A 12,791-nucleotide genomic window follows, 5' to 3' on the forward strand; every position below is an offset into this window, starting at 1 on the left:
TAGGTTACAGGTAGATATATATGAGACCGTAGGGAAGAACCAGAGCAAGATGGCCAGGATTCACACTGACTAAGTCTTTACCTCAAAGTTGCAGAATGAGGCACTATGGAAATATATCTGTTTGAGTTTGAGGTCAGGTTCTCTGACTGCTAGAAGTTCCACATTTTAAAGGATGGGGCTTCATCAAGTTTGCTGTGGATAAATGCGAAGACGCAGCAGGCAGCAGGCAGTGGGCAGCGGGCAGTGGGCAGCGGGCAAGGACAGTTCACGCTAAAGGACTGATGTCAAATGCATCTTCAATTGTTGTTCCACTGTGCTGCCTCTCCTCAGTCATGCCCATTAACAGATTCTACTTCCTACCTAACCAAAAGATAAAATAGTTGGGCTTGCTGGTGTAATCATAGCAGCGGTGGGGACAAAGCCGAAGGACTGTGAGTCGGAGTCAGCTGGGCATCACAGCACAGAGCACTGTTTTGAGCTTCCTTTAGAAAGTGTTTTTATTTTTATTTCCAAAACATTTGAGCAGATCAAAACTCTGAGAAAAGTGTTTACCACTAAGTTTCTTCATGGTGGTACAAGGAGTAAGATCTAACAACTGAAGTCAGTCTGAGCTGTGCTGCCTCCTGCTTGTGGGGTTTTAGGAACCTCAGGAGCTCCAGGGAAGGTGGGAAAACAGTCAAGCACATACTTCTGTGGTCCCGTGCGGGGACTACATGGGTAAACTCTGAATGCTGCTCTGCTCATAGGAAATACTCACAGAGGTGGGTATAAACATTCAGGTTATTTTGATGTTTTCTTTAGTCATTAACCCTTTCTTAAAGATCAGAAAACAGAAAAAAAAAACTATTTGGTAGGAAGCATAGTGTTTCAAATAGGCAGCATAAAAAGTATTATCTACTCTCCCCTTTTGAATTCCCATTGTAAAATTTGTGAGTTTTTTTTTTTTTTCTTTTGTTTTTTCTCTATGTAGCTCTGGCCATCCTAGAACTCACTCTGTAGACTAAGCTGGCCTCAAACTCAAAGATCTGCCTGCCTCCGCCTCCGCCTCCGCCTCCGCCTCCGCCTCCGCCTCCGCCTCCGCCTCCGCCTCCGCCTCCGCCTCCGCCTCCGCCTCCAAGTGCTGGGTTAAAGGCATGTGACTGTTTTTAAAGCTCAATTGTTCTTCAGCTCTTAATCAAGGACCCTCTAGATGACATTGTGTTGTCGTGTTCAAAGGTTGACACATGCCTGTGGCCAGGGCATCCATCCAGAATAAACTCACTGGAATGTCTTTTCACTATAGAGCAGAACAATTATTTCTAATGCTAGGAACTGCTTGTTAAGGAAACACTAGCAGCACTGTTTAGGGCCACCAACTTCAGTGCTTACAGCAGCCATTCCCATTATGGTAAGTTTCAAGCCAGAGCTAAGAGATGAGTTCAGCTGGCTCTTAGGAAGCCTCTACAGCCTGGCTGCAAAACTCTCTAGAGAGAAGGCAAAGAGCTTAAATGCACGTGGCCCTTTAGGTTTGTATGTGAAAACCCAGCATCCCTTAACGTGACAGAGTTGGGAGTTCTTTGATGATGCCACGAGAGGAGGAGCCTTTGTGCAGGTGTACCTTATTCTACTGTGCTGTGAGGATTCTGTATTTAATACAAATGGAAGGATGGAGAAGCCCTGCGCTGAGCACAACTGAGACAGCGATGTAATCACTTTGCATCTGTCTCGTTCTCATCACAGTTCTGCAGTATTACAATGACCATGACCAGTCTTCTGTTATGTTACTGTTGTAATTGTTTGGACGCCATCAAGTCCCATATACTACAGTAAGCTTAACTAGTAACTGTGCATGTCCACCCCACTTGAAAGCTGGTCGCCATCTCTCTCCCTCTCCTCAGGCCTCCCTAGCCTCTGAGACTCAGTATTGAAATCAGGCCAGTCAGCTGCCTTACAGACATCTGTAAGTGTCCACATAAAAGAAAGAATGTAAAGCCTCTCACTTTAAACCAGTGGTTCTCAACCTTCCTAACACTGAGACCCTTTAATACAGTTCCTCATGTTGTGGTAACCGACACCCCCTCCCCCCAGCATAAAATTATTTTCATTGCAACTACAATTTTGCTACTGTTATGAATCATAATGCAAATACATCTGTTTTCCAATGGTCTTAGGTAACCCCTATGAAAGGGTCACTTGACCCCCAAAGGGGTCACAATCCACAGATTGAAAAATCAATGTTTTAAATCAAAAACTAAACATGGGCAAGCTTAGTGAAAAAGTAACACCAGGCAAGGCAGGACGCGCGCTGTGCCTCCTGTACTCAACACTTATCCAAGTTGTGAGTGCAAAAAAAAAAGTTCTTTAAAAATTTTTATCTTTAATTAATTAATTAAGTCATGCCGGTGATCATAGGGAAGGTTCTTGGGGAAAAGGGAAAGTGCTAATTCAGTGAACACAGAAAGGATAAGCAAGCAAAACGGCCTCGCTGTTGATAGGGAAATGTTGTAGGTTTGGATAGATCACACCGCTCACAGCAGATACAAAGTCCAATGCAAAGCAAGGCCCTGTGCTCTCACCCTGTGAGCCCGAGAGAGCTGAGGGAGCCGGAGAAGACAAGTCTGGGGCTTAAGGAAGTGGCCATGTCTAGAACACAAATCAGTTAAAGCAGTAACTATCGGTGTGAGAGCCACAAGAAGCACACAGGGTCCCTGCGACCACTGATGCAGGCTGCTACAAGTCCCCCGGACTTCAGAATCAGCGACATCAAAGCCTAGCTTTAGAGCATTACAGACTGGCCATCTCTCTTGTTAGGACGAAACGGAGCTGGTGACTTTGAGCAGAAGCCAATGCTCACTTAATGTTCCCAAATCCCTAGCGGCCCGAGAAAGACTGAAGTCTTCCTGCACCCAGTAAACAAAGTAGCAGAGGCCAGACGGCAGTGTATCTGTTTGCAACATGGCACCCTAAATATCTGCAGCTGACTGTTATGACTTACTTCCCAGAAAAGGTTCCTTTCAAATACTATGGGACACTCACAAAACACCTGATCACCCCTGAGCACTGGCAGACATATCTAACAAGATTAATGCTGCGTTTCTTGCTGCCAATGTAGCTGTCCATTATGAAAGCATCATGTCAACCGCATAGGCTAATTACTTAAGAGATGCATTTATAAGACTTGATCTGCCATAGAGCTCTCTAATGGATGTGGCAATGTGAACCGGAAATGGGCTGGAAAGGATTCACCATTCTAGATGCCATTAAGAATATTTGAAATTTATGAGCGATGAAGACATCAATGTTAAGGAGAATTTGAAAGAACTTGATTCCAACCCTCATGAATGATTAAGGGGTTTGAGACTTGGGTGGAGGAAGTGAGTGGAGAGTTGAGGGAAGCAGTAGAGAGCAGGAGTTGTAAGTGTATCTTGAGGTGTGCCTGAACTGCCATCATGTCATGGGAACCAACCTGAAACGGAGCCTGCGGCCATGACGGTGCACAAAAGATGCTGAAGTGAGGCAAAGGTCTCGGTGTTAATGTGAACTCAGTTAGTAAATACAAGAGAGGACTCTCTCTAACTTTCACAAGTTCTGCTAAGGATAATGCTATCAAACACTGTCACAGCCTACAAAGAAATCTGTGAGAGAGAAGCCAGGCAACAAGCTTCACTGTTATAAGAAATAACCACAGCTACTGTCCAGTGGCCACCAACAGCTTGATCAATATGCAGCATCATTTAGGGAAGACTCCCTCCCCCTCCAACCCTAAGGAAGGACTACAGCTCACTGCAGGCTCAAACGAGCACATGCTGTTTTCAGCAATAACGTATCTTAACTGCAAATACGCACACTAGTAGACTCTATTTTAATGCAACTGTAAGTTTTACTTGTACTTAAGAAACCAAAAATAACTCTGCTATTCCTATGTAGCAAGCCACCATACTGCAAAGAGACCATCCTTGTGTATGCATGTCAACGAGGCCTCAGATAGCCTTACTCATGGTACCACAGGCAGCACAGCATAAAAGCACCTTATTATGTATGAACTAAGACATGGGTCTTCAAGTAGCAGAGATTAATGCTTGTTGTTTATAAGTCATCTGCTCTACAATATTTTGACATAGTACCCTGAGCAGACCATGACAGATCAGATCTGTGATGATCTCAGGTCATAAAATACTTAATGTTTCTATAATAAATGAATAGAACATGTGACCAATTATACCACGATAATATGTTTCATGATAATGAACTTACAAAAGCTGAAGCAGAGCCAGTAGCTGGAGTGACTGAGTGCACAGAAGCAGGTGGCCAATGGCAAATGAGGAGGTTGGTGAAGGCCTGCCTTATGAAAGGCACTTAGTCAGACTGCAGTTTCTACTCTGTAAAATTAGGATGATAATTCTATTTAATAGGCTCACTCTGAAAATGCAATGAAATGTCATACGCTTGCATTATATAGTAGGTACTCAATAAATTATACCTAATGATATTTTTGTGCATTGAAATGGACATAATTCTTACCTTCATTATAACTGGAAAGTACACCGAGAGCTGTCATTGATCAAAATAAAGCTAACATTTTACTACTAAAATGACCGTTGCAAATGACTGGCTGACATATGAAAAAGGACCTGTGACTGTGGAGTTGCTAAGCTGGTGTTTCAGCAGCAGTGTTCTTTCCATCACCGGTGAATCACTTAAAACTAAACACGCTCACTCCCACTCCATCCTAAGGATGCCCTCGGAGTGCAATGACTATTATAAGTTCTCTAAGGTTGACCAGACAGCACACTTTTGTTCTCTATCCCTAAAATTTAAAAGTATAGAAATAATAGGCAAAATGTACACAGATGGACTATTATTTATCTTAATGCTTAAGACTTGAAATATATACATCTATACATAAATAAATATATTCAGTGTGTGTGTGTGTGTGTGTGTGTGTGTGTGTGTGAGAGAGAGAGAGAGAGAGAGAGAGAGAGAGAGAGAGAGAGAGAAATAGGGTGCTGGTGGATCAGACCTAAGTCTAAACAAGAAACATACTTGAGTTTCAAAAAGACCTTATACACATAGCTCAAAGGTATGTATATGTATGTGTGTGTGTGTGTGTGTGTGTGTATATATATATATATATATATATATATATATATACACATATATATATTTATATGTATGTGTGTGTATGTGTGTATTTGTAGCCTATTTTCTAAGTATAAGATAGCTCATGAGATCAGGGTCAGAATGTTTGTAATTTTAAATATACATGTTTGTTGAAAACTATTAAGCCTGTATGTGGGATTTGTTATAAATTAAAGTCCCTTTAACAAAAATGAGAACAAAACCCTACAAGTTAAAAGTATAAAATGTTGGAAAGAAATTAAATATCACGTCATTTGAAAGTGAGAAGTAAAGTGCTTCCCTTAAAATAGAGGGAAAAAAATTTACTACTTTAAGAATGCTGTTGCACGGCAGTGGTGGTATACACCTTGAATCCCAGCACTGGAGGTGGGGCAGTTGAAGTTGAGTTTGAGGCTAACCTGGTCTACAGAGTGAGTTCAAGGACAGCCAGGGCTACACAGAGAAGCCATGTCTTGAAAAACCAAAATAACACTATATAGTTTCAAGCTGGGGTGAAGGAAGAAGAAAAAGAAAGTCCTTCCCTCCGACACACTGAGCTACATGCTTCCTAAACACTTCTGTTTGCACATTCTGTTTGTCATTAGGTCTACTGGAAAGACAAAGATAGTACTGTGGGCCAGGATGCCTCATGAGAACTAAGCCTTCCTCCATGCTCAGGGCCTAGGGCACCAGTACCTTTCCTTCATCCTAAAATTCTTCCGCGTGCCACAGCCAACGGGGAAGAGATGAAGCTGCAGAGCACCCAGGAGATCTTTATTGGTCATTTTTAATCCAGGTAACTATGACTCAAGATGGATATACCTACACTGATCCCTTCACTCCAGTCCAAATGAACCAGGGTCCTCCAAAGACAGACTTCTCCGCAGGCCTTCCTCAGCTCTGGCCTCTACTTCTACAGACCCAAGTCCTTCCCAAGCTAGATAAAGTAACCATTCCTTCCCTGTCCCTCTTCCTGTCATTGCCCATGCTCTAGTACTTGTATCCAAAGCTTATCAACCGATGCTGGGAATGACTTCTGAAGACCTTTTACATCTGACCACATTTTCAGACAGCAAATATTATGTTTTCGACACAGGAGTTAACATGAACAATCCATCCATGCTAGAAAGACATTCTGAAGTCCAGCTTTACATCTGATCATGTTTTCAGACAGGAAGTGGGTGAACAACCACTTCTTGATGCACTTTAAAACAAAAGGAGCCTTCATGAAGTGCTTCCAAGTACCCAGGATGCCCTCTGTCCCCAGCTAGGCTCACTACTGGTCTTTTCAGTCCGATGCCAACGTTTTAAGAATGTTGTTCTTCATTTTATTTTTCTAAGAAAGCATAAGGAAGTTCTTTTTTTACCTTCTGGACATGCAAGTAAAAAGGAACATTCTGATTTCAGAGAAGTTTCACTGAAACTTAGAAAGTTATCTAACATGGCACAGGCTTCGTGCTTACAAACTAATGTTCCTGCCAGAATTTATGTGGCTTTGGAGGCTGACCTTTCACCTCATCCCAATGCTGTTCCTCCTTTAGGACCAGATGAAATCCACTGTTGGGTTGTGTCAGAGGCAATAGCCTCTCTTCATCAACAAAAAGCAAAGCTTCCTCCCTCCCTGTAAATGTAAACCAGCCAGTCGGATTCTCTGGTCAGAGGGTGGCTGAGAGCAGTGGCTCATGAGGTCACATTTCAAAGGTCTTTCATCTAAGTTTTAGGATTAAGTTTTCTGGAATGCTTTTCTTTTTTGAAATACTTAAGAAATATAGAGGAAAAAAAGGACCATGAATCATAATCCTGCTACGTGGGAATTAATACCACTAGGGTCTTAATTATACATTCTAGACCTTTCAAAAGTAAATATAGTGCCCAAAGGACTTGGCATCCAACTCCACAGATAATTGCTCAGCCATGTTCATTGATGGTCTCTATTCACAATAGCTGGGAAACGGAAACAACCTAAATGCCCTTCAGACCACTAACAGACAATGAAAATGTAGCACAAATATACCATGGAATATTATTCAGATGTAGAAAGAAAGAAGGAAGACATGAAGAAAGGAAGGACAAAGGTACGAAAAAGAGAAGGAAATCATGAACTTTCCTGGTTAAAAACAAAAATGGACTGGATTAGAAAAAAGAATATTGGGTGAGGTAGCCCAGACCCAGAAAGACAAACATCACAAGTTCTTTCACATCTGAGTCTCCTAACAAATACGAAGAAGATTCCTGCAATAACTGCAAAAACCAGGAAAGCAAAAGCAGACCTTTACTGAGTGGGTGGTGGGGAAGCAAGAGAGAGGGGATTAGCAGAGTGAGCTGATGGGGGCGGTGAGCTCCACTTAGGGAGAGGAAGGAGAGAGGTGAGAAGATAACAATGGGGATATCTGAAAAGTCATGAGGAACCATACTACTATCCACCTTAAAAAACTGTAATACATGGAAGCCTGTGTATAAATGTACATATATAGTTTAAATAAAAATGTTCCCTCCAAGAACAAAAGACCATCTAACAGGAACCCTAGTACTAGACTTGACAAGGCCTGTTTTAACTTGTCAGCCAGGACTGCCCAAGAGACTTTCCAAACTTATAGCCTATTGTTATTGCCCTTAGTTGCCTTCCCAGACATAGAAGGTTAAGGCCTTTCCCTATTGCTGATGACATCATGCCCTCCAGACACAGGACCCAGGGGACCCTGAGCTGAAACTGACCTAAAAGCCTCCTCCCTGAGAACTAGCTTCCATGGTCCAGAAGGTACCATATAAGCTTCCAAAGGAGGGAGACCACCAACAGCTCTACCCAGCTATGCTGGCCATGAACCACAACAATGACCAGCAAAGCATGACCAAGCAAAAGGCACATTAGTGGCGCTAATATTTTGGCCAACAGCGCTCTAATTGAACTTAAGATTCCCTCAGCAAAAGACAAACCATGCCTGGTACTGAAAACCTAGCCAATTGCCCAGGGCTATCGAAGTCATGGATCTTGGTGGGGAACCTACAATCACCAATGTACTAAACCAGCACAATCTCTACCTACATCCTAAGCATTTGCTCTTATATCCACAGATAAATATAGTCTTCACCCCTCATCAGAGAAATTTCTCTTATTACAGATGAAGACCATCACAGAAAGCCACAGCCAATCAATACGTGTAACTGTAGAGCCCAGCCACAACAGATATAGCTACAAAGCACTCCCGCACCTAAGGGTCTGAGAACATTGCAGAAGAGAAGGCAGTGAGACTGTAAGAGCTACACTTTCCAGTGCGGGTAGACATGCACATTTTCTAACTAAGCTCACTCTGTTATATGGTACTTGTACGGCATCCAAAACAATTACAACAGTGTATCATACATCGCTGGTCACAGTTATGATAATAATGCAGAAATTTGAAACACTACAAGGCAAAGATGCAGAGTTACTCATTCTTGCCAATACTTTGTTCAGTGCAGGATTTCTACAAACCTTTCATCTGTATTAGACAGAGTTGGCCATGTGACTGTATCTACTAGGAATGTCAGAAGCTATACCATAACGTCTCATCCACATGTCTGTCTAAACGTGAGTTGAACAAGAACAACAATAGGCACGCTAAAGTGGAAAGTCCATGAGGCCTCACAAGAACTACACAAAGAACTATAGGCAATTAAGGAATGTTGAAAGCAGGGGAAATGGGAAGAGCACGCCAATACCAAAGAGTCCTCCCTAAAAGCATACATACAAGTAACATTCTGTAGACTGTAGACTGAGCATTTATGTATTTATGAATATATGTACATACATATATATGTATAAGTTCACATAGATGTATATGCATATATATATGTATATATGCATGTACATATATAGCCATATATAACAACAATTAATAAAAAAGAAGCCATGAATTTGAAAGAGAAAGAAAAATGAGTAGTATATAGGGAAATTGGATGGATGAAAGAAGAGGAAAATGATGTAATTATAATCTTAAAAAATAAAAGAATTTTTTAAATGAAAAGAAACAATGGGTCAAAGAAATGAATGAATGAATGAATGAATGAATGAATGTTTTATGGCTAGCTATGGCTGTGTGAGTCTCTAACCCTAGAACTGTTGTGACAGTTGAGAAGGAGACAGGTGGATTCTGGAACTTAATGACTGGCTAACCAGCTTACCTTTTTAAATCAATGAGCTCCATGTACATTTCATAAAATTAGAACATGATTTCTACAGTTTTCTATCATTTGTAATATCATAGAATAATATAAATTATCACTATTAATTGGCCTGCCATGTCATTAACTAATAATCTTGGGAATAGTTACAAATATACAAGTCCATGCTACAATTAACTAAGCCTTAGTCGGGCCTTTTTTCACTGCTGTAATTAACATCTGGGTGAGGCACTTTGAACGTTGTGCTTTCTACATGACTTCACCTGCTTCCCCCAGTAAATTGCTGTGAGAACAAGGTAAAGGGCTGTGGCTATTGCTGTGGTTTTTAATAACTTCTACAAAATTCCCCTTCAGAATCTACTAGAATTTGGATTCCACTGTATTACAATGGACTCTCTCACATCGAGTAATTAAAAACTATCTATGACACGGTGGAGAAGGATGTTATGTAGTTTAAGTTCACATTTATTTGATCATAGGCTAGTCTCAATTTCTTCATCTAAACTGGTGCATAATGGTGGCACAAGGGGGAGTCCCAGGGACCTGCCTTCACCTCTGAGCTATGCTGGAGAGTCCAGTGAGCTCAGCACCCATGTGCAGAACAACCAATAGACAGTGGGCCTCTGAACCTAACAGGAGACCTTGTGCCCCTGATTCCTTTTTTTTTAACTGTATCTATTTCCCAGAGGTGGGAGGACAGCTATTAGGGACTTTTAAAATTCCCAAATACTGCTGTGAGAAGCTACTGATACTCTGTCCGAAAAGTTTTTCATGGGGTCCGTCCGGCAAGATAAGTAGAACCAGTCTACTCAGTAGACAAGCGTGTTTAGACAGATTTGTTTATTGGCTCAAATCATGAGTAGAGGAGAACCCGATGCTAGCCTCACCCCCCCCCCCCCCCGTGGCTTTGTCAATAGCAGACTTACCCACAAGAATACCATGAAAGAACGCACTGTAGTGGACTTATGCTGGGTCTGAACGGAAGCCTAGAGGTTTTCCAGGAGGAGGGGTACTCCCCAAGAGACGTCACTGGTACTTGACATTAAGGAGCAGCCTCAGCCTCAGAAGGAGACAGATCCTTGCTCCCAGGATCTACCCACAACACTGCATTCAACAATGAAGAACAAGGACCAAAGTCCCAGCCACCAAAGCCTCCAAACACTGCATGAATAGACTTTCAAAATGTGAGTGAGTGTGTGTTCAGGGACCGCCAGCTGTGCATCCAGAGCCTTGGCTGTGAAACTGCACACCCTGCGTCATTTTTAAATATGGGAATCGGCCTGGTCTCTATTTCTGTGAGCCTCTCTCTACATCACAAAAAAGAAAACCACTCCACTTACCGCTCTTGCAATTATCACCTGCTGCTGAGTCTCCATGCTGAGAGCTGCAGCTGAGAGGTCTGGCCCCTTAAAAGCAACTGCAAATGCCCTGCTAAGGCAGTTCTTCACTGAGAGGTGTAAGTAGGGGATGACCCAGAGTGCAGTTAGGGGATAGATGACCTGCTGTGGGCAGAGTCACAATGAGGACTGGAGCCAGGGGCCTGGGTCTGGTTTTTGTTAGGCAACAGTCTCTTGCTACTCTTCAAAGCCATGAGTCCCAGACACCAGAGCTATGAATTCCAGCTGCTGGGTATGAAACCTTATCCTCCAGCCTGCAATTCAGTTCCCTTTGGTCCTTCAGTCTGCAATTTAAAATACCAAATTCGGGGGGGGGGGGGGGGGGGGGGAGCGGGAGGCAAGGGGGAGAGGCATGAGCCCCATTAGCGGCTCAGAAACTTATATGCAAATCACAGCCAGGCCTGGAAAACTGCCTGGGATCCCAGCAGAACCTGCAGACCCTGTATAAAATGGAACAGTCACTCACATGACAGGGACCTCTAATTTTATCAGCCCAGTTCCCCTAGCTTAGGGAATTCAAAGCAGGTCTCTAACAGACAACTTCAAAAGCAATTTCAGGTGGGGGGGGGAGGGGGGGACACTACCCCAGTTCAGAGGCTCTTGCATAAAGGTCAGCCAGGACTAATTAGTCCCTGGCAACTGCTGGTCTATGCTTTCAAGAGCAGGACAATGGTTCTCTGAGAATGGAGACCATCATCTTAAGTAAGTCTCAGGTGTGGTTTTGGAATTTGCTCCTAATGAAAACTGAAGGGTGGGGTGGGTGCTGCCAGACTGAGTGATACTTTGAAGGACTTATCACTTGAGAACCTCATGAGGCTGCAACATCAGGCACACAGTAGGCTTTCATGAGCATACAACACCAGCAACTGGGGGGTTGGGGCACTAATAGCCTCTTCTGGGGATACCCAATGGCTCTGGGCACAGATATGGGGCAAGACAAGACAGCTCAACTTCATTTTCCAAACAGGATGTCCATTTCTTGTAGACACCATAAATAAGCATCTGCCAAAACAGCAGGTCAGTCATGAAGCATGATACCCATTGTTATAGGATCACCTTCTCCTTCTTACATACTCATCCCACCCATCATTGTTCAAGGGCTACTGCACTTAGCAGCCTTTTTCCTCTTTGGTTCCATTGTGTTCTTGACAGAACAAGTCACATCCTTTTTCCTCAGACTGCTTCTTCTGTTCTTACTCTATTAACAGCTTTTTTCATTCTTGATCATCTAAAGCCCATCTTTCTCAACACTAACACCGGTCAATACTGGAGTCTATTCTGTCTTTGAAACCACAGATATTTTCATGGATCCCAACATCTCTCGTCTTCATCCCCCATCCTCATGGATCCTCTCGAATCATGCTACTTCCCTGGTTTGCTTGTTTAAATATATATTTGGATTCACTCATCCTCCTGGAAAACCCATGCCTAGCAGTGTGCTGGGCACCAGTGATTAACAACAGAGAATTAGACAGACTCTCAGCTCCCATGGAACTGACAGTCTGGTAGAGAACATGCCCATCGATCAGCTAATTACACAAGTGTTAATGGAATTACAAGTGGGTCAAGTGGTCAAAATGAGAGGTGCAGGATGCTGAGGCTGTAACAACATAAGGCTAGCTAGGACTTGGGGCAGCAACAGCATTGTGAGTGTAGCAGCATCTAGAACACGCATTTACCTGACACCTCTTTTACCAGGGCCTTGAACTTCAGTGAACACAAGACCTACCTGATGTAAAGTTGTCATTCCTCCAACCTGCCTTTGGAAACTCAGCAACAGCAGCTTAGGTCATCACCCACCACCACCAAGAGCACTGCATTCCTACAAACAGCACTGCATTCCCACCAAGGACACTGCATTCCCACCTACAGCACTACATTCCCACCAACAGCACTGCATTCCTACAAACAGCACTGCATTCCCACCAACAGCACTGCATTCCCACCAACAGCACTGCATTCCCACCAACAGCACTGCATTCCTACAAACAGCACTGCATTCCCACCAAGGGCACTGCATCCCTACCAACAGCACTGCACCCCTACCAACAGCACTGCATTTCTACCAAGGGCACTGCATTTCTACCAAGAACACTGCATTTCTACCAAGGGCACTGCATTCCCACCAAGAACACT

At 43.1% G+C, this 12,791-nt stretch overlaps 1 protein-coding gene across 2 annotated transcripts in view; it reads right to left on the bottom strand.

Moving 5' to 3' along the window:
* Eepd1 (endonuclease/exonuclease/phosphatase family domain containing 1) overlaps positions 1–12,791 on the bottom strand; it is a 95,800-nt gene that overhangs the window by 55,683 nt on the left and 27,326 nt on the right. The window lies entirely within an intron of this gene.

The sequence above is a fragment of the Arvicanthis niloticus genome, chromosome 8 (assembly GCF_011762505.2).
Source record: "Arvicanthis niloticus isolate mArvNil1 chromosome 8, mArvNil1.pat.X, whole genome shotgun sequence".
NCBI lineage: Eukaryota > Metazoa > Chordata > Mammalia > Rodentia > Muridae > Arvicanthis > Arvicanthis niloticus.